This window comes from Rhyacophila brunnea, unplaced genomic scaffold (assembly GCF_057557595.1).
Source record: "Rhyacophila brunnea isolate RB1 unplaced genomic scaffold, BYU_Rbru_1.0 scaffold_3, whole genome shotgun sequence".
Taxonomy (NCBI): Eukaryota; Metazoa; Arthropoda; class Insecta; order Trichoptera; family Rhyacophilidae; genus Rhyacophila; species Rhyacophila brunnea.
Window position 1 is genome coordinate 8,584,711 of NW_028232965.1, and position 25,014 is coordinate 8,609,724.

Genomic DNA, 25,014 nt, shown 5'->3' on the forward strand with positions numbered 1-25,014 from the left:
CTTTATTATATTAATAAAAATATTTTAGACTAGCCTTTTGCACTATAACTATCGATATTATTAATAGCAGCTAAATTATAAATTTAAAATGCATTACACCCAATGATAAGTTTCAATGTAAACAGATTAAGCGTGCATTATTAATCATACATTTAAAAGCTTTTATATACCCGAACAGTTAACGCGTTAGATTATAATTTTGTGGATCCCAGGTTTGAATCCTGGGTCTGGCAAATATACATAACGTTTTTCAATCTGTGTTTCGAGTCAAAGTATGGACTTAATAGGATGAGTAAGTGGCTAACATCGATACCTCTTTAAAAAAATATGTTAATATAACCTCCACTCTATGGATGCTCATATGATCTTCTTAGGATCTGATATGGTCAAAAAATATATCAGGTACTTATTTAATACGAAATGTATATAGTATACACATAAGAATATAAATTAAAAGAAGTATTAGTTAAAGTGTATTTTTTGGTAAGTTTATATCAAATATTGTCTGCAAATAATGTTGTATAAAAACTTCAAACATCTATTTCTACCTGCTGTATTACTGAGAATATCGAGTAGGTATATGCGTTAGTTTAAACCAGTTTATATATTTATTATTAATATCCTCTATAAAATTGTCTGCTATTAGAAAAGGGAAATTCTTTTGACATTAATCGTTCTATGACAATTCAAATAACTGTCAGATTGTGATATTATGTGATAATTTCTCTTAACGTATTAATTATACTACAGTGTAACGTGAAATTATATTCTTTTTAATATTATTAATTAGACACATTAAACAAATATAACATAATATATCAATTAAATAAAAAACACCGGTTCTATATTAGGAATAGAAAAAAATATGTTAAGAATAAACACGACAATTAAATATGCCATAAAAATACACACATATTTGTACCTACATTAGAAGATAGTACTCCTTGTTGCAAGACAACTCAATATTTTATTAACTAAATTAGACAAAACTTGAGTTAAAAGTTCAAAAAGATTCAAAACACACTTCGTCGTTGATATTACATAATAGATTTAAATTAAGTACACTTCACATTATTAAAACAACTTTATTTTTTCTAAACAAAGTGTATCTAAAGCTACATTTTAATGTTAATAATAATATTATAATCGAATGCAACTGCTTGATGAATATTGATTAAAAAATAACATAGATTTAGGCTTGCTTAGTTTAATTTGTATCTCGTTATTATGTATGGTCCAGGTTTCTCGTTTTATCATCAGAGTTTATGCAAGATAATGTGTATAGGTAACTGATAAATAAAATATGTATACTGGAAAATAAAATATAATATTGTAAATATTGGTAATTGGAAACAAAAGTAAAAAAGAACGCCCGATATATCTACCCGAATAAATCCTGAAAATGATAATATAGGAATCCTGGAGTGAGAAAAGCTACCTGTTCAATTTTTAAATAGTTATAATAACATATCCTTGATTAAAACCGCACTCCTGTAAAACTAGTTTCTTTTAGTTATTAGGTTGAGCCTATTTTATATATGGTGCATTCAGACTCACCTCACACATGATAACTGTATAAATCCTTATTTTGTCACGGAAATGTTATGATTAAAAAACTCCCACAAGTGTTTGTTGAGCACGATGAAAACCGACTGTTGACTGTCAAAAACCGCCCGCTTGCTTTTATACTGGTCCACTTTGCAAGCGCTGTGTCGTACCGCGTCAAATGTTGCCGTTTTAATATTACGTTAGCCATATATATGACTATTATTTAATGCGGGAGGTAATAGGGGGCAGTATAGAAGAGACCCCCTCTTTTGGCGGCCGCTAATTCGCCATGCACTCGGGCGACCGCAGTTTTGATTGTAGTCGGCCGCAAAAGAGCTTTCCGGAAAGGGTTCAGTTATGATTCCAGAAGTTTTATAAAATATTAACAATAGTAGTGATTAAGAGTTATTTGCAGAAAAGACAATATCATTCATCCTGAAAACTAAATATATCTGTTTGAATCATACTAGATTAAAAAAAAAGAATGGTGCATATTACACTTTTATGATATATTCAGTTTTGAAGTATAGGGACATCAAAATTAAAATTGGGGTTATTCCTTATACCATAATATCGAGGGTATACTGACAGAAAGCATTAACTCATTAAAACAAGTTCTGAGATAATCGCAAAAAGGACTTTAATTTTTTTTCAAAGCATTATACTACGTAGATTTTTTTATGATTTAAAAACATTTTTTCTAGATTATAAAGACTAACCTTTATGGAAAACACAATATACGACATGTTACAAGTCCTGTATTTTGTATACGCAGAACGCATTAGGTCATTATTATGCTTTCTGTCAGAATAAAAAAATAACAATATGATTTAATAATGTTTCTATTTTCTCACCATTATATCCTATGCGTTTTACCAGGACGTAGTGCGTAAAATTGTGTACATTTTGGTATTTAAAACAGAAAAACAGCAAAAACCGAAATAATGCGTTCTGTCAGTATACCCTCGATATATAGATTAAGTTAGATATAATAATTACTGTATTTGAAATAAAAAAGATGGTACCCATTTTGTAACGGAATTTGAAATACCTTAAATAAGTCAATACTAGGCGGCCATCAAGGAAGTGGTGGAGGTTGTATAAACAGATTTTTTAGCTAAAATTGTTAATAGATATTTGTCCAAGCCATTAAGCTCTTACACTATATCAAACACATGCATTTTTTCCGAACACGAACGTATAGCCTACGGCTTGAGAGATGAACGGAGAAAACCTATAGTACGTATTTCACTCATGGGACATACGCAAATTTTGGTGGAATCGATAGAATTGTATATCACTGGAATCTACTTTGAAAACAAATCTCCGTCCTGAGACGTAAAAGTCCCAGAATTGTAAAGGGTACCGACCCAATTTTTGTTTGGCATGCAGGTCAAAATGACAAGTATCATCTGGAGAAAGTCGAAAGTATTTGGTAGGTAAAAACAGCCTAAGCATAAAATTAAATATTAGGAACCTGAAAGACTCCGGAAAAAATCAATACTGGATAAAAACTGCTTTGTTGAAAAAAAAATGTCTTTTTAAGAAAAGCTACATTAAAAACTGTTAGAGAAAATTGCTTGGACAGAAAAAAACAGATTAAAAGCTAAAAAAAAATGTAGATTTTGCATCGGGACTGGCATTTAAGAAAAGTCAGTTATATTTATAATACTCATAAGTAGTTAATTGCCGATTATTTTCAGAAGCTATACATTTTTAAAATTTAGGAGAAACATTTACAATAAAAGTATTGTTGTGAATAAAAGTGCCACTCACACGATGCCAAGTGACAGAATATATTATTACTAACTATTTTCAAAATTACTTGGCATTCGAATTTATTATGTGACCATTTTGCTATGAACATTTGAACTGCCTCCTTCTCTTATATACATACATAACTAAATAAATTCTACCCCAAAATAAATCATGTGATCGGGAGCACTATAAATGTCTATTTTATGCTTGATGATAATAAATACGATACAAAATAACATGAGAAAATCTGCGTCGACTCAATCATCTTATTTTACTTTCCGGGGTGAAAGTTTTGATCAAGCACCTTCACCCAGCTCGATCATACGCCATCGGTTGTCAATCACTAACCCGTACTACCTGCAGGCAACGAGAATGATATGAGATTCAAAATTGTTAAAAAAATAATCAAAATCAAAACTTAATATCATATTCGACACTGATGCAATAAGAAAAGATATATACATTTTCTTTTAAGATTCTGGTGACAGTGAAAATAGAAGAACAAATCATTGGAAGTTTTACAGAGAAATCGTGTGGTCGCTGCCAAATGTTGTTAAGCCGATAATTGAGGTATTTAGAGTTAACAACAGATTATGAGTATATGTGTAAATTTGTATAGATACTATGAAAAAAAAAATGCCTAATTTTAGACGGCATATCAAACTTTCAAATTACAATAACTCCATAACATGATTTCAAGACTTACAAAATTTTGGCAGTATATTATAATAATAGTCCAAGCATTTAAGCGTCGGCCTATAGCGTCGTGGGTCATAGGTTCGAATCCTGGGTCTGGCAAGTACACATATTGTTTTTCAATTTGTTTATGAGTCAGAGTATGGACCTAATAGGTTGAGGAAGTGGCTGTCATCCATTTCTCGTAAAAACAAAATCTGTTAATGCAAACCTCCACTCTGTGTAGGTCCATATGATCTTATTAGATCGGATATGGTCAAAGAAAGCAAAAAGAAAAACTAAATTGATTAGGATGAAAGCAAAAAGCTTACCTCCATCACTACAATATCACGCATACAAATAAAGGTTTTTAGATACGTTATTAATTTTATTATATAATATTAAAAGAGTATATTAAGCTACTTAAATCATTGTCAATTACAATAATAAAGTTATTTAGTTTAATTTAAATATTTCAAAGAGTGCATGACTATTGTGCATTTCAAAAATAGAGATATGCCCTTTTGTTATAATAGTGTATATATTATATATAGTGTTATAACAATATGTGGATAGTAAAATTAAGTTATGGAGCTTAGATAATATGACAGATATGATTTGGTTACGATTTAATTTAATTGTGAATGAATCCCCTAAGTGATTTAATTATGAATCTTCACGTTACAAAACGGCCAATTTACTATAAAGCCCCAGCAGTTGACATGATGAATAAATTTCTGTAACTTTCAAATTATCAATCTGCTATACTATTTCTACAATACTGTCATTATTTTTTTAACTACATTCCTAAGTAAAAATAATGATGCAAAGCAGTAGTTCTATAATATCGATTTAGTACGTGTATGTCGGAATCAGATATGAATTAATTGGCAAGCTGTAAGCAAAAGCCCTTAGATAATACGTAACTATGGCCCGTGGCTATCGCCATATAAGTAAACTCATATGGTAAATGGTACCGAGCCTCCAGATATTTATCTCATAATATACCAAGATTAATCGGACCATAGAATAAATTCTGCCTACACCAATAAAATGTCACAACTAAAAAAGGTTTATATATGAGAAAAAATGATTAATTACTATTTTAGAGTCAAAATGAAGCATATGGGATGCCAGAGTAGCGGTTATCTTAGAGTATTATTTTTAACGAGAGACGTTTGTCAGCTATTCACTTAACTCATAAACGAAAGTATATGTGTAGAATAAAGTAAAGTGTTGGCACTACTCCACATTTGATTTTCTACGTAAATATATTATAATAATATACGCATACTACATATCCAAATATACAAACAAGGTATTGAAATCATTTTGTCATGAAATAATGAAGATTATAAACGTCAATATCTTGGGATCGGTTATAATCCTCACTAAAATTTTATTGATAATAATTTGAAGATAAAAGAGAAAAAATATTCATATATTATGTAAGAAAGATGACCACTGAAATTTACATGTTTTCAGTCTAAATACTTTAAAATATATGTCTGACTTATCACCTGCCAGTGAACTTCAAAGATCATCCATTGTATTGATACTTCGTGAAATGTTTTGTATGTTTAGTATCGAGGGAAATACAGAATACGACCAGGTTGACCAATGCAGCCACCTAAAAAATACACATTCTAACTGAAGTGGATATTAAAATTGTTCCGTAACTTGTATATTTGGGTTAGTATTAATTGTAATTAAGCTTAATGGTTACATACATCATTCGATAAGTAATATTATATGTGAGTTCGAATTCAACTTAGATTTTATAGGATATTTGTACTATCTATGTTTCAGGATAGTAAATAAGACGATATTAATTTCAAATTTAAAAATTTGATAACAAATAATTAATACAAAATGTTAAGTGTTTTGAGAAAATGATTTGGAAGAATATCTGTGAACCTTCTTAATAATAAGAAGAATATAAATAATTTAAAAACGTTATCGCAAGAACTAGAGGTTGTGATAGATATTTCTCGAAAAATAATCAACAAAGGTTAATCTTAAATCTCGAGATTAATGAGATTCTTGAAAAGTTGATAAATTGTTACCAGACAAAAATAACAAAAGAAAATTGATGCAGGCAAAGAAATCTTTCGACCGCAAACATGATTAAAAAAGACCCTCAAATTTAATTACGAACATGTTTTCTTAATTTTTTGGCTGAAAGAGTTAAAAAAAGCTCTCAACTTTGATTATAGATTATGAAGAAATTTAACGATAAGAAGTGGTGAATTGATTATAATGTCGATTTATTGAGAAAACAAATATTCTTGAATTTAATAATTTCAAAATCTTCAGAAATGAACTCTAGATTGTTCATAACTTTATTTTGGTTAATCACGTTATGTACCTATAAATGCTTTGAAATTCATATTTTTTTATGTAATATGTGTTTCGTGATTGGACCAACTCAAGACCATTTCGTAAAGGATTAGTCGGAATTTATTCAAATATAACAATAAATTGTAAGTATTGTATCTTTTTATAATATTCTAAGGTCTGCGTTTTCAATCCTGAGGTTTCGGGATTAATACGAAGTAGGAGGGTATTAAAAATCAATAATATTCATATTTGCTGTACTTTTTAATTTTGGTCGACCGGAAAGTTTTGTAGTAATCTAAAAAATAAATTCTCAGTCTTTTTATCCAGACAAAATAATAAAATGTTAATATTATGCTTGTCGTAATTATTGAGAACACAGGGAGTCATGTGACTCTTATTAAATCGAGATACTAGATTACTTTGACATTGGCGTATAATTTATTTATTATTATTTAAATATTGCTTATAATATTTTATAGATAAATTTTACATAACATTTTACTCTAAATAGTTTTCATAACATTCTGTCATGTTTACACTTTAAGTTTCTCAGGTCAAGGAAAGTATCAATATTAGCATATGCAAAAAAAAAAAAATACAAAATACTATGTTATAAGAAACATTTACCTACATTAGATATATTTCTAGATTAAAATTGGGTAATGTACATTTAGGCTTAAATATTTAAATTGTTTTTGAATATGGCCTGGAGCTGTATTTATTCGAAATACATCTTAGAAGGTTGACTAACATTTTTGAAACACATCAAAATGAACGTTTAACGATAAAACAATTATTTATAATTTTTGACACGTGGTGGTAATCGTTCTTAAAAAAGATTTGAATAAATCCGGCATAACTATGCTAATTTAGTACTTAAATATTATAATTATTATTTTGTGATTATTTCATAAAAATCAACAATTTTATAATTGAATTACACGATTTTCAGCCATCGAAAAAATCAAATAATAACTTCATTATACTCAATATTTGGAGAAGGGGAGTAAACCTTGTTTATTTTTATTCTATTTATTATTATTGTGCTTCCAATACTCACATAATATTTAAAACATGGACTTTTAATATAACAGAAATCCAAAAATTACGAGTAGCGCAACGTTGCATTGAAATGTGCATGTTGAGCATAACGCGGAAAAATTACAAAATAAATAAATGGAAATAAAAAAAATCAGGCAAGAGTATGCGATGTGATAGAAGTCGCTAAGTAAATGAAATACTAATGAGTACGAGATGTCACTCGGCGAGTGGACAACCACTTGACAAAATCGTCATACGGTGGCACACAAGTGGCACTAAACGTCCACAGGGACGCCCTAAAACTTGTTGGACAGACGAACTCATAAAATTCGGTGGATGTACGTGGCAGAGAATAACAAGGACCGAGAAGATTGGAGGGATATAGGGGAGGTATTTATTCAGTAGTGAATAAACCCCAGCTGATAATGATGATGATGATATTATGTATGTCCAATGATTTTTTGTCTTGTAACGCGGTGGAACGGCGTTCCGATACCTTTATCACGGTATTTTTAATGTTTCAAAAGCAATTAGACGAAAAAATGTCAAGGTCATAGACACTAACAGTATGAAAAGGAATCGAAACGATTTGGTTATGTTTACTTTAGATTCAACAAAAACAATGTTTATTTTTTTATGCGCTTCGTGACATAAGAAAAGTTACTTTAAATTCCATTCATATGATATTTGAATATAATTTTCTTTAGTAAAAAGCTTGACAAGAATTAAGTTCAGGCACCTTATTAAAAAAAAGCCCTGTCTATGCCTATTAATTATGCCTGAGTTCATAATTTTTAAATTTAATATTGCCTAATTCGTTGGATTTTTCGATATATAATGTTATCATTATTTAATACAATACATGCTATAACTACATTATAGCCCTGCATATTAAAAATAAAATGCCCATGTATTCCAATTTTTATTACTTTATATATTAAATTGATTAATAGGTACTGAGAAAATAGATTAACTGTTGCCCAGAAATAAAGTTAATTATATTATTGTTTGTAAGAAAGTGACGTTTTGCAAAGCGACTGAGATAAAAGTCTTTAATCTAAATACATGATCTAGTTACATACATTAGCTCGTGATGCAATATTGTCTATCAAAACAAATCAACATAAGTGATAGAAAACGAAAATTGCTCAAAAGAAATAAACGGCAATCCAAAACAAATTATCGTTAATGCAAACAAAACCGCATTTTATGAAGAATAAAAAACAACCAATCTTGCTCCAATAAGGCATCCTGATATGTTATGTAACTTTATAATACAATTAAAGACAATAATTCGAATTAAACAACGTTTATGTTTTTGTTACGAATACCATTTATCAAATTAAAAATGTATCGATAGTAAAAAGCTCAAAATAGTACCTACATTATTATAATATGACATAATGTAAAATTTATCGTTAGATAATAGTACAGCTACCTACTAACATCTTATTAAATGGAAAATACCAATATTTCACTATGCATTTTAACTATTTAATTACAACGGATATATTGTTATTACAATGTAAATATATATTGATTAATTTATCTGTCTATCTGTAACGTATGAGATAAAATATATGTAAACATGTAAGACAGAGTGTGACAGCGATAAGACGTATTAAAAGGGGTAAGATGAGTGAAAACGTCATAAGCGTAGACGAAAATTCTAAATATAATAATTACGTATATAATTTTATGTAAATTAAGATAAAAATAACTTTTTATATACAACGTTTTTAAATTTTCTGTTGAATTATATTAACTTGACTTGACTAGCTTAAACGATCAAAAAAAAAAATGTACTTGATAGAAATAATACTGAAATGTAATTTTGACATTCATATTGATTTCCATAGTAACGCACGTATATATTAATAATTTAGTTACTAGGACCATCCGCTTAGCAACCAATAATGGTGTGGAAATAACTTTTCATACAAAACAGAATTAACTGAAAATGAATTCAATTCTACTTAAAGATGGCTAAAAGTATTAAAAATGCACTGGCATCTTGTTCTGATATATTCTAAAAGTTTCAAATATCTAGCTAGTCGGGAAGCTAGTTAAAAATCTATTGCAAGATTTGTACCGGACAAAGAACCACCGGACAAATAAGAATACGAGCTCAGAAAAATTTGTAAAATAAACTGATCGCAAATCGAATCGCTTATTTTAATCAGGTTGTCAAAAAAAACTTATTATATGATATTGTCATAATCGTTTGACAGATTCTTACAGTGCAGTAGTAGCATATCGTTACATCGAAAGATGTTTACAGGTGGCACTGCTATATATGTGTGAATTAATGTCGATTAAGTTTCAATATAAACAATATAACGATTACTTAAAACGGTGGTACCGCTCGGCCATCATGGTGTACTGCATATATACACAATATATTTAAGAAAATCATAGCTAATTATAATTTCATAAAATAATAAAATCTGGAACTACTCTCATGATAATATAATAAATACTAAACGATATACCATTTTTCATAAACTTGTACTGTTTATATAAAATGTATTGGTTATTTTTACGACAATTGTATGGTTACATTATTTGTCCGGGTCGTGTATATCATCATCCGCCGGGGTCAATCCACTCCTGGATGAAAGCCTCCCCAAGCTCCTTCCAAGTCTCTCAGTCCTGTGTCATTCGCTGCCACGTATTTCCGCCGAACTTTACCAGTTCGTCAATCCAGCGGCTTTTAGGGCGACTCTGTGGCCGTTTCTGGATGGTTTCTCGTTTACTGGATGACGGCATTTGTCCAGCGGCCGTCTTTTCAGCGAGCAACGTGCCCCGCACATACAAATAGGGAGAAGTGGATCGAATATAAAATATTAATTTGTCACGATGGGGATAGGTTATAGAACACGTGACTTTACAAAACTAATAAAACATAAATTCTTTTTCGACCAAAATTGACTTCTTTGAAAAATCTTTCACAAAATATTAGATGGTCGGGCAAAAAGTTTTAAAAATTAATAAATTTACTATTTAAGATTTGGTTTATTAAGCATTCTACGTTATAGGTAATATACATTGAATTAGAAGCAGCGCTGGAAATGGAGAATTTTACGAACCGGAGCGTTCGATAATTTTCCGAAAATATTAACATTAGGTCGTATTCTTATTTGTCCTCTATCTATTTTACAACGTTTTTCTTATGTCGTATTCTTATCTGTCCGGTGGTTGTTTATCCAATACAAATCTTGCAATCGATTTTTAACTAACTTCCCGACTAGCTAGGCATTTGAAACTTTTATAATATATCAGAACATGATGCCAATGTATTCTTTTGATACTTTTAGCCATCTTTAAGTAGAATTGAATTCATTTTCAGTTAATTCTGTTTTGTATGAAAAGTTATTTCGGAAGAAATCTGTAATCCAATCAACTATTATTGGTTGCTAGGAGACTGGGGTCCTAGCAACTAAATTATTAATATATACGTGCGTTACTATGGAAATCAATATGAAATGTCAAAATGACATTACAGTATTATTTCTATCTATCGTTTAAGCTAGTCAAGTCAAGTCAAGTCAAGTCAAGTTTATATGATTCAACAGAAAATTTAAAAACGTTGTATATAAAAAGTTCTTTTTATCTTTTAATTATTATAAAAACATGTTTGATTTGTTTATTATATTATAGCATACCTAGGGCAGACATCGTGCGATACTTTCGGGGATTTCATGAACCAGAACTGCGCTCCGGTGCACTCCGGACCATGCCGAGACCTGACTAAAAGTCCGGTGTAAGTAGCAATCTCCAATTAAAATTCAATAAACAAACATGCTAGTATATTATAAAGTATACTAATACTACAGTTATATGCTAACTTTATCCTATCCAGTTTAAGTTATTCGATGAGTGAGGGTGCCCTATGCTAACATTTGACATATCATTCAATACTTCTTTTACTGTGGTGAGCTTAGTTCTAAATTCGAAGACCGGACTATTTATGATGGTATATCTATAGTACTCATACTCATATAAAGTTTATGGTATTCAAAACTTTTTCTGGTAGTAATGTAATACTGTACATTCTGAGCCCTTTTTAATACCTTTCCGCCTAATGTCTAATTAGGCCAATAACAGCCGTTTTAATTATTGTTATCAGTCACATACCACTGGTTTTACTTGTTAGTAATATCATTAAGTGTGAGTGAAATATTATTCTGCTTGAAAGTGAAACACGTTTTTTTAAAATAGATAGCAGATTGTTCGTCTGATAATAAATCTTTGTCTGACGCCTGCTCTGCTTAGCGGAGAGGCAGATATAAAATATTCCTGGGTGACCACTACCGTATCTGATATAAGATCAATCAAAGAAATAACGCATGGGTCATATCAGAAACAAACCGGCGAAATGAAGAGATATGTCTGAAGGATGTCGTAAGCTAGTATGTGGAAGTGTTAGATTGATTTAAAGCGAATTTAAATTAGAAGAAAATGTCTGCGAGTCAATGAAATATAGACGAATGTTTTGCAATAAATATTTACTTTAATTATCGTGTGCCTAAAAATTGATTCGTTATTTTCGAAATATATAACACTCTATTTGAGTTGTCGATAATATATATTATAAGTTTTTAATGCCCCACACGGAGCACAGGATTACTTTAGATGCAAAGGATTAAATGGGACGAGTGGCATAATATTAAAAAGTGAGTTAAGAGCAGTTTTCTCATCAGCATATACCTATTTATGCATGATACATGTATTACAGGATTTTTTTCATAGCATTTGAGTATATCCCAATGGAAATGGTTTATAACATTTTATAATTTTCAGTACACACATAGGTACATTTAATTTAATATTTTTTATCCTGCAAACACTAAAAATATATTATTATTATTAAAGATCAAGAGATATATTTTCTTCTTTTTAGAATAGTGAAACAAAAACTCACTTATAGTACTTTATTATGTATAACTTAATTAACCCAACCATGTCACTGATTCACTTATATTCGTTCAAATCCCAGTTAGTCATTATTATTACATACAAAATATGAGCACCAGGGAACAAAAATAATTGGAGGTGAGTTGCCTTTTGTGTGAGGTTGTAACAAAATTTAATTTCCGAGTGTGGAGAAATATGGGATAAACTTAAATTCGTTTTAAATAATATATGTTTTTTTTCTCGATAGTTACGTCTGTATCATAATACGAATTAACGTTTGTCACATAAACGAAACGCGTATTCAATATTGGTAATATTTAATGACACTCGGCGCTCGTTGTGTTTTTTAGTTTTGTGACTTGATGGTCATAAAATATTAAACCAAATCCGGCTTCAAAATATTGATACATTACAACTGGGTTTTGTATTTATATATTATTGAACTATTATGTCACACATATATTCGTCTTAGTCTACCAATCTTCAGGTCTTTGGTAACAGATGCGATCATGAAGACGCGGTTCATGTGGCTGTGACTTATCCCTCAGATGCTACCGGAGAATGCTACATCGGACACCCTAATGCCGGGTCCACACTGGCAACATGTCGCGCGACAACTTCGTTAAATTTTACTATAAGTATGATAATTATCGTAAAATCTAACGAGGTTGTCGCACGACATGTTGCCAGTGTGGACCCAGCTTAAGAGCATAGTCCTTCCTCACCCTCTTGCGATTCAACAAAAACCATAATATAGACTACTTACAAGTCCCACTTTACAGGAAGTGCGAGACGTATGATAAACATGGCATAAACCGGTTACGACAATATGCTTGCCTTATACTACGATGCCAGAGATTTTATGGTGAATTAGTAGTATTAGAGGATACATTATTGTTAGCAATGCCGAGTATATTTTCTTTTATAGCGTTCAGTTAATTTTAATGATTAACATACTCGTACATAGTGGTAGTTAGTTATTCGTTCAGCACAGTGTATAAAAGCGCAAAATAAAGTTTTAAACAACGCTAGGACGTATCATAGATATTTGATAGAGCCCACTATTTTTTTGCAACTCACTTATTGAAGTTATTCACCCTTTGATGGTTTTAATTTTAAATTTAACCAAAATTAGTAGATTAGCTGGTAAATTTGGTAGGTATATTTTTAAATAACCCCAGAAATACTTTCAATGTTTACGTATTGAACTAAAAAACTCTTTCTTACACTTACCCATGGCTTAAAAATATAAAAAAAATTACTAGGTACTTACGAGTATATTCTTATATATACAACAAAAACAATCAACTGTACAACTATTTATAATTAGTCAGAAATTTCTCCTTTGAACTTTCAAATACAATAGAATTTTATATCTGCGAGAATCCGAGGTTTATTAGTTAATTCTTGTTTTCTATATTTACCATTTACTGTAGAAGCTTATTATCGATAAGCAGTCTTACTTTGGTATGCAAAAAAAATATTAAATCTATATTCTCTAAAAGTATTTTAAACGAAGTGTAAAATATCAACGTTATGACCAGAGAGACCAGATAATTTTCAAATGCTTTTGTTTAAACCACTGGTGATTGGTGGGTAAAGAAATACCGCAATTAATGATATTTTAGTAGCCATTTAACCCAAGTTTAACTTTCTAATCTTTCTTTGAGGTAATACATTAAGAAAATATCCCGATTGGTTTAATTTTCTTGGGTTGAACTCATGTTAGAATATTTTTAAATTAACTTGTTAAAACGCAATGGTTTTCGTACACGTTGGTATGTGTTATTATGTTATAGTGATAAGTTAATTGCATACAAATTAGATTTTTTGAGAGGTTAATGTTTATGATATCCCTTGTGACGGCAACATCTCTCAAACTTTCGTTACTGATTTACTCTCAAAGTCTAAGAGAGATCCATTCACGTCATCTTTACAGTGCAAAAGTAACTGCGAGAAAAAATGCTACTATACCTATCTTACAGCGCGTAGTGTGAAATCGGGAAAACGATTTGTGAATGAGTCCATAGTAATATGAAAAGCATCATTTTCCACAAATAAAAATGGCATTAAAATCAATGTATGTTGACTAAAATACTGGTATAATTACGTTTATATAACCAGTATCACTAATTGGTACCACGCATAAATTGAATAAGATCTTATTGGCGATATATAATATATGTACATATATTCCTGGACCGCACTCTAAGGTCGTGGGGTTACTGCCAAGAGTTGGTAAGTTTCGAAATCATGTTATGAAGAAATTGCAATTTGAAGTTTGATATGCCCACAAAAATCAGGCATAATGCCAATTTCTTTGTGCTTTATGTCCATAATATCTCTATATATATAAAAATCTCGTGTCACGATGTTTGTGGTCGAACTCCTCCGAAATGGCTCGACCGATTTTTATGAATTTTTTTATATATATTTGTTAGGTATGAGAATAGGCCAACAAGTATATTTCATACCGCTAGGTGATTAGGGTATCTCTATCCAGAAATTTTTTTCTATTATTTTTTTGAAAATTTCTTTTTGTATTTTTTTTATTATTTTGCATCAAAAAATACCTATAACCCAAAATTTTCACCCTCCTACCCCCACCCTCCCATTTTTTAATCACGATTTTATTATTTTTGTGTGAACAAATTTAACCGTCGTTCGTATTTCAAACAGAACGAAATTATTTATGTTGTTGAATGACAGATGGCGCTACGTCCGAGAAGAATTCAAGAGAAGCGTTGCGTCATTTTGACATTTCATTCGGCATATCACAACGCAGTGCGTGCAAAATTTTGTATGATTTATTTTAATTTATCTATTTTTGTGTGCGTGTATTACAGTGCACAATGCCAGCAAGACGGAAGGGGGCCATTTGGGCCGTCGAACGAATAAAGCAACAAACATGCGAAATAGTAGAGCAGAAAGAACAGACGAACAAATTCAACAAGATAACAAAAACGTGCGTGTGAGCATGTCGCAATTGCGTGCATCTCAATCACAAGAGGCACGAGGTGAACGAAATCAACAATGACAATTGTAACGGAGCCAAGCGCGCCGGTTTGTAGTTAACACACGCAGAGCAAATGACCGACAATGCCAACAAGTACATTGAGCATTTATATCCGCTTCGTTCCTTCGTCTCGCATTCGAGTACGAGCCAGATATTGAATATTCCGCTCATCCGAAAGTGCTGATTGGTGCTATGGACAAAGAATGTCCCCATTGTCATGCTGTCAAATTCAAACATGAGTCAGCCGGGATGTGTTGCGCATCAGAAATAGTGCAACTACCAGAAATTGAGATACCACCAGAACCATTGAACGGCTTGCTCATCGGCACGGTTCCAGATTCAAACCTGTTCCTGAAGTCCATTCGCACATTCAATTCATACTTCCAAATGACTTCGTTCGGAGCAACAGAAATAGTTCACAATACTGCGGCAAATGGTCAACAATTCCATTCTACGTTCAAAATCAAAGGCCAAGTATACCACAAAGTAGGCTCATTGCTGCCAATGCCAAACGAACCACATATTTTTTTACAAATCTACTTCATGGACGGTGAGGACATCAATCGTGTGGATGCACGTTGCGGCTACAATTACCTCAATTCGCCTAATGCCAGGTGCATCGTCGGCAAACTGGACGCCATATTGAATGAGCACAATGAATTATTGAAATTCTTCAAAGCATACATGCACAAATTGCTAAGTGACAATCACGCTATTGTCATCAATCCTGATAAAACACCAGCTGGAGAGCACGTGCGTCGATTCAATGCGCCTGTTGTTGACGACATTGCTGGAATCATGGTTGGCGACCGCACATCGACGCGAGAAATCGTGATTCGAAGAAAAAACAATAATCTGGAGTTCATCGCTGACACACACCGTTCATACGACGCTCTCCAATATCCGCTAATTTTCTGGAAGGGACAAGACGGATATGGCATAAACATTAAACAACGAGATCCTGTCACAGGTAATTCATTCGTTATGAACATCATTACTCATTTTGAATTGAGAAAATGAATGGTTGATGTTTTTTTGTTTTTATCGGCGGTCATCGTCTACAGCGCTCTATTCCTCTTTCTGTCATATATCTCATCCCCACACACTTACGATACATTCGTTATTTTTTATTTAACAACCAAAATATTCACTAGAAATAATTTATATGGCAGAACAACGTTTGCCGGGTCAGCTAGTATATTATAATATATCGGATGACTTTGATTTTTTTTCTAGAATACATAACTTTTGGCAGCAAGACCACGAGGTGAATCTATGCAAACAACATTTATTAACCTAACCCTGGGTTCAAACGTAAGATCCATGATTTTAAAGTTTCTACTATTTTACTACGTCTTGTAGTGCAATATTATTATACAATATGAAAAAAACGATCTATTGAGCTAATTAAATGCAATTAAATTGCTTATCATTAAATTTATATCCGCATGGTTTTCATTACGAGAATTTCTTAATTCATAATGTATTACGACTTAAATTATTGAACAATATGATCCTAGAGCAGCGTTGCAAAATAGTCATTTGTCTTACACGCAATGTTAATTAATAGTAAATCTATTTAAAGTAAATGCGGATCGATAAATCTGCAAACCGTAATGAAAGTGTCATTTTTTACTAATGATAATCGAATCTCGTACGTGTCCGCAAATAAATTAGGCGAACTACAAACAAACATTTAGCATTGCAAAAAATTGACTCGATAAATTACCAACTGATTGGCCGGCCGGCGAGATGCTGTTCTTGGAATAATAAATTGAATTATATCACCGTACAACTAATTATATTTCGCTTGTTGCTTTCATAACAAAGGATAAAAATTCAAATCGACACACTTTACTTAATTTCATTTAAGTGGAGATAGTTTTTAACGATTGTGAAACATACACATGTCTTTCTATTATTTTATTGCCGCCATTAAGTCGAGCTCGCATTATGAATATGCTAAATTAAATAAAGGTAAGTTTTGGACATTCTCAACATTTGCAATGCAAAGTTTTCGAATGGAAACTAATTGACAAGGGTGTTAAATTAATAGCATATGAAATTAATGATGCCGCCGGAATCTGTACGAATTTTAATTATGTATGATATATTATTATAAGTAATTGAAAAAAATGTACAATTTTCAAGCTAATCACGGCTGAATATTAAACAGGTGTAAGTAATGTTATCTTAATTTGATTATTCAGATAATATGCAGGTGCTAACAAGGTAGAACTTACTAATGAGAAATTTATTTAAAACGTGCTGCCGTATTCATTAATTATTATTGTGTGATGAAATGTAAATTTTTAAAACTTTAAAGAATTTATTGCTAATCGTGAATATAAATATGATAAAGTTTTGCAGTGAAAGTTAAAAATCAGGAGCAATGTAGTTTTTTTTTATTATCATTAAACCATATGATTGATTAAGGCCCACTGTCATGTCACCTCTTATCCTCTCAGCGATGATCCGTTGTTCTCGTTGTATCTTTTTCGATGACAGGATGCATTTAAATTACTGTATGTACCGCTATAATATGTAATGTCCTCTTGGATATTACATTCAACCTAGAGCTGCAAAACGCATTTCCGCATCAAAATATTATGCAAATCATTACCCATTATATGGATTATCTTAGCTTTGATATTATATTACATACTCTAGGTTTAGGGGTGACTTAACAAACTACAGCACAGGATATGAGCAAGGTAGAATGAAGTTTATCTGTTTGCTCTTATTTAGAAAAGGCCCTCTAGTAGGAATCTATCCTCAAGCTTTCATACAAATTTCTTTATGTACCTTTATGTAGGCTTTTTGATTTTCAAATGATAAATATATGTATTATTTATAACTACAACATACCAAGAGCCCTAATGACAGTAGTGTATTTAAAAATAATAGTGAAACAATCACAAACACCCAGGGTTTATACATACATTGTAACCTGACCGGAAATCGAAACTGAAACTCCCGGATGAGAGGCCAACGCATTACGCACTGCACCACGGGAGCCGCTGTTAATTTAATGTTCATTTGGCTTACATAAAAAAATGTAACAATATTATCAATAATTAGTAATTAATAATCACACACGGAATAACCAATAGCTTAGGGATGGATTATTTGCAAAAAGCTGATATTATTTTATTAGAAAAAAATATCAGGCTGCAGAGTCACATATCTAACATTCTTGCCAATGCTATCAATGCGTTCAATGTCTGTATGCGTGCTGCGCTGCGTTATAGATAGATAAATCAAGAACTATATTTATTGTGATATTTACAATCAAAAGAAATTTTAGAATGTATATTAACTTCGATTATAATAGTAACTATCTGTCGATTCAATATGCGACAGATAGAGTTCAGCAAAAATACGTAGGATTGCTAATTACTTATATGAATCAAATTGTCTTGTAAATGCTTTCATCCAGCAATGTATCAATGTCGATGATACAAAGTAAAACTGATTGTATGTCAGACTATAGGAGAATTATAATTATAAAATACAATTTATTTTTTTCTTCTTTGAAATGAAAATTTACGATGAAAAGTATTCCACTTGAAATGTATTTAAAACGACGCAATTATGTGATTAAATGATAAAAATAAAATCAGTGACATGTTAATGTTTTGTATAAAAGCGATACCAACATAATATATTTACAACAGTTTTTGTCGTCTTGTATTGTATGGAAAAAAATATGATACAATATTTACTATCTACTTCGTAAATCAATTGACATTAAATTTCCCTTTGGACTAGAAAAACATGTAGTTTCGCAATGTTGGTTTTGAAAAAGTTTGTTTAGATTGATGGTAATATGAGACCGTTGGTCAATTTCGGATATCAGTAATTTCGTGAAATTTAACTCCGTTTCCTACAAATTAGAGTAAATATTTGATTCGATACATTTAGAGAAAAATTTTGTTTGGAATTCACGAGTAACAATTATTATGAATAGTAAAATATTGGTTTAAATTTACCGGAAGTTTGGTAATGTTTATAAATCAGTGTACTCTAATTACCATGATTTTATTTTACATAGCATGTACATCAGACGTAGCTAAGTTGATGATTACTGGATGAAGGCTATTTCAATGTGCGTGGATTTTAATACTGTCTAGCCAATTTGGTTCGCTATCTTATTCCTGTAAAAAGTAATAAGGAGAAGAATGGGGAATGTTGTGTTTATTAAATGTATTTTATACATGAAAATATTGTGTACACAATACGTTCTCAAACGATAAGATCAATACTATATGAAATTTTGTATTTATTAATTAATAGTGGAGTGAATTTCATTGAACACAAGACCTAGATGCTGGATGTTTTTTTTTACTTTGACTATGCTACTTAAAATATCATCAGAAAAATAATCCTTAAAAAAATTTCATTCATCCCATATGCATGCGATATGATGAGTGGACCAATACCACTTGGCCTAACATTTTTTAATGTATTTATTTATATGATTATTAAGGATATACCTCAGCTGAGGCATGGTCTAAAAAGATCGTGACTAGGCGATGCGCGGATTGTGCAAATGATGCGAGCCGAACGAAATATAATTTGTCATAAAAATTGAACATGGGTCCTTTTAATGTTATATTTATTATTATATTCGTAATAATAATAGTATATTCATTGACATGTTTTCTTTGTCAAGTACATGCGGAACGTTTTTTAGTCATCTTTATGAAGAGAGAATATATTCCTCCGACGCCATCACAAAACAAATTGACGTGCTCATAAGTCAACTATCGCTCTCCGACTGGCAACGCGGCCGAAATTACGTCTCACATACTGTTGAAAAACATTTGCCGTTTCACTTATGTACCCTTTTAAATACTGAATATACACAAAATTAAGTAGGTACCTATGTCAGATTTTTATTTTTCAAAATACATAATATTGAAAAATCTCAGAAACATTGGTACATATTAGAAAATTTCCTGGAAAATATAGTTTCACTATTTATTCGAGTAAGTATATCATCTTTTGAGCTATGGCTCACCCAAATCAATAATTCTATGTTATCGTAGGTGTTTACATTTTTTGGAAAGGAGACACAATCAAGCTTTTTGATTAAATAACCAAGGTGATATTTACTACTACACCCATAATCCTCGAATGATAGAGTAGATTAGATCAAGGTAATGATATTGGCTCACGATGGCCGAGCGGTTATGCGTCAGGCCTAATAGGGTGGTCTCAGATTTGAATTACGGGTCAGGCAAATTACCATGTTCTTTTTTCAATGTGTGTTTAAATCAAGAGTATGGACCTAATATATCTTCTTAGGATCGGACATAACTTAAAAAACATATTACTTCACCCTCGATAACCGTGTGGTTATGTATCTGCTTGAGAATTTGCGGATCTTGGGGAAAATTTTCATTTTGTTTTCAATGTTTTTTTTGACACAGGAATATATCTAATAGGTTGATTAAATAGCTATCATGCATTTTTTATTTGTTACGAAATATCTCTTCACGAAATGACCAAGATCTACGTTGGAATGTAGAGCCAACGAAAAAAAAATATATGGTGCCCGAAAATACAAAATACCTATAATACGTTAAGAATTTTCAATGAAGAATGCTATTAATATGAATATATGAATATTAGATAATATCATATTATATTATTAAGTATATACTGTAAATTAATCGTCACATCTGGGAAAATGATGGAAATTTTTTCATCGATTCGCTAGTATTTAATGGCTATTTTTTCCTTTGCGGAATTTCAACATGTCGACTCGCATTTGGCGTATGTGTTGTATGTAATCACAACACTAAACTAGTTATTCCAAATAACGAGCAGTGGTCTCCAATTGGTCCACCGCATTGGTCGTGATGCAACATCCTGAAGCCACTCGGCCATTTAATAAACCGCTCATATAAATATCTTAACTAATAAAAATAACATAATTGTATACCTACCGGACAATTAACACTATCGATTCGAGTATGTATATATATGAAATTTTAGTGCTTTAAGAATACAAAATGACTTAATGGTTGCCCAGTGGTTTTAAATGAATATAACATTACAGCACTGCTTCCTAAATGGGGATCCGCGAGAAAAAAATATGGGTTCTTCGATGATTGATGGTTTTTGTATTAGATGATTTTAATAAAACTATTGAAGAAGATTTTTTACAAATATTTCATTTGCAATTTAAACTCTGCTATTTAAGGTGATACAGATTTTTTCCAGAATCCTGCTTCTTTTAAAATTATAAACTGGGTCTTATGAGTGAACTATACAATTTTGAGACATTCTGCGTCATGGTTGAAGTTTCGGCACGGTCCCAGCCGGCAATCCTACTTCACAGCCTTAATCATGAAGTGAGTACCTAGCTTAACAGGTAGAATAAAAAAACTCGACCATGTCCGATCCTAATAGGATCATATGGGCATCCACAGTGTAGAGGTTTGTATCAACAGATTTTGTTTTTTACGAGAAATGGATGTCAGCCACTTGCTCAATCTATTAGGTCCATACCCTGATTCACACACAAATTGAAAAACAATATGTGTACTTGCCGGACCCGGGACTCGAACCTGAGACCCACGGCGTGATAGTCCAACGCTTAATCCGCGCGGCCACCGTGGGTGTAATATTTTATTAGTAGAGATTATCTGTACATTTTTTTTCTTTCTTGAGTAGGTAATTGTTTATAACGATTAACACTACTCAAAGTTTCAATCCCAAGTGATTTTTATAAAACACTAACCTATTTGGATATATCTTTAGCAAATTAAAGTATTTTTGAAAATCAAAAAATAAGATCAACGTAACTAATTAATTCAATATGTACTTATGAATATATCCAGTAGTATTTATTATTTTTTTAAGATTTTTATACTGATTTGATATTCGACGTCCAAATTTTAAGTACACAGCGATCAAATATATGTTTCAAAAAGGTACCTATATGTCTAAAAAATTTCCAAGTCATGTTCTTTCGATATCAATTTTATTATTATAATTGACATCCCTTATAATTATCTGCCACTTTTAACACCAGTGAGAGAGACGTATGTAGGTCAGTCCGTCCGTCAGTGTGATTATCAGAGTATCACAGGAACAACCTGTTGGGATAATGGTTGGCTGGCTCCAGACTGTGGTTAATTTATATTCCGGGTATATATTTTCCTGGGAAGCATAAACAAAAAAAACCTTCTATAAATTGCGATCATTCTTTAAAAAAATATAGTTTTGCCTTTGAGTAACCAGGCCGTACTATTGCCGACACCGCGTACTAGAGAATTATACGATTTATTGACGTACGTGACCCCAAGATTGATCTTGGCTTCTAAGTTTTGTACTCAAGTTTTCTATTATTTTTACCACTAATTCACGTAATAATAAATTAACCATTTGTCTAAATGCCTATATAGCCCAAGCTCCCTTATTAGATATTTAACTATGACCTAAATACCACCATATAAAAACTTTAAAAATAATGGAGGATATGAACTGGAAACAGAATATTTAGTAGAAATAGGAATCAAGTATATTATTTACAACTGTTTGGAATCCCTTTGAAAAAAACTCGATATATTTACAAACAATTGCTATGATGAAACTTAATTTTCTACATTGTCACAAATTCAAAATTAGTTGACCTCAACACCATTGACTAAAATCGATTAAGTTCAATTGCTCTAATTTTGAATAAATCATAAGTGATATTGCGAACAAAAAGCAAGACGAGTGTTATATATGATGTAATTTTATAATATTTTGTTTTGTGTCCTTCTAGGTTCTAATATCCGTTTAAAAAAAATATGTTTAATAAAAAAATATCGTACAAAAAATATTAGCCCAGGGCCCTTCAACTTTAAATATGCCCATGTCCAAAAATACATTCTATAATAATTCATTACGACGCTTTCAAAAAACCGCCAAAATTTAGTAATGCTCCATAAAAAAATATTATATTATCTGGGTAAAATGTGTACCTACCTGCATAATTAATTGACAACATAAAGTTTTTGTTCATACAAAAATAACTGAAACTTTTTTATTTTATTTTTTGGGTTCATTAGACCGGAAATAGATATTTGAGATATTAAATAGGTTATGTGTCGAAACATAAAGCATATTGCTTTATTTCCATTTGATAAGAGATAAGGACATAATGTGTTATCTACTATCAATATTTCGCGATGTATTAAATTGATACTTTTAGTTTAGTATATACCCAAGTACATTATGAAGAAAAAAATATGCGAATGAAGTATTACGTAATACTGAAAAATACTAGTTGGTGGCAAATGCATTAGGTGTTTAATGAAATGCAAAATATTTATATTAAACATAATAATTTATTTATTCAGAGCTTAGAGTACCGGTCAATGAGGATTATTAAGTGAAGATGATCCCTTTCATTCTATTTTAACTATATTTCTTACTAACAAATATTTTTGAATGTTCGCTCACTTGTATAGTGGGTAAAAGATAACATAAATACACACATTAACAATACTATAGGCACCAACACAATATAATATTTATATTATTAAGCATATTTTTTATGTTTGGTATATAGAATAATGTTCCACAGTAAAGGGTTACAGAAAGGTGTTTTAAATCAGAGCGTTAGAGCGGAGCTCGGAGCAAAAGCACGGCGTAGTGGAGTAATGGGATTATACCCGGAGCACCGACAATGTGTAATGCTCCACCGCTCCGGATTTTTTTTTATTATTATTAAATTTTCGTCCTAAATCCAATAAAAATATTATTTTTGACACTTTGAAATACTTGAATTATTTGAAATATGGCGAAACTGCAAGTGACAAAAATAACCTCACTTTATTTGACAGAAGTGGTAAATAATGAAAAATATTTGCTGTCGGAATTTTGTGTACTATAACTAATAATGAAAAGAACGAACCTTATTGCAAAACTATTTATTTTTTTAACATTTGTATACATATTAAAACTTTACCCGGAGCGGAGCTGGAGCAAGTCCTGGAGCAGAACGATTCAAAAAACAGCCTGCTCTAACCCTCTGGTTTAAATGTCTCCACAGTCAGACAAAAGTGATATGTGTAATATCCAACACTACATGATATATCCGTAGCATATGTGATTGAGGAAGATGATTGATGTGCATGTTGAAATGTCGTAATATAATAAACAACACATTAAAGATCACATGGATATAAAATGCAGAGTTGTGTATTACGTATATTCTTGTAAGTATAATATAACAAACTCAAAGATTACCTGTCTACATTTTACAATTATAATAATAAATACCTATTTGCTTTTGAAACAGAACAAGAGATCTTACGCTCTATTAATTTCATTCAGGTAAGATGTAGATATTTAAATATCACTGTTTGTAAAAGTCCGAGATCGCAAAATTGATCGGATTACAATATATAACTTTTATTATTATTATAAGTAGACAACAATGTTAAATAGCAAAGCTTTTTGATACTCTGTAAAAGTATATGCCGTTGACATTATTCGTCGGTCAATCCGGAAACAGCCGACAGATCAAAAAGATATTAAAAAACTAACGGGATTATATTTCAAGTGAGTCATCTGGCTTTGTTTTAGTGATATGAATAATATTCTTATATCATACAAGTATGCTGCAAATTTTATAAGTAGATTTATATCTCAAAAAAATAATAAGGTTTATATTTTTTTCAACATCCGGCTAAACATTAAACATATATGTATGT

The 25,014-nt window shown here is 31.1% G+C and overlaps 1 protein-coding gene across 1 annotated transcript in view; it reads right to left on the reverse strand.

The window, feature by feature from the left end:
- LOC147067835 (uncharacterized) overlaps positions 1 to 25,014 on the reverse strand; it is a 141,855-nt gene that overhangs the window by 16,057 nt on the left and 100,784 nt on the right. The window lies entirely within an intron of this gene.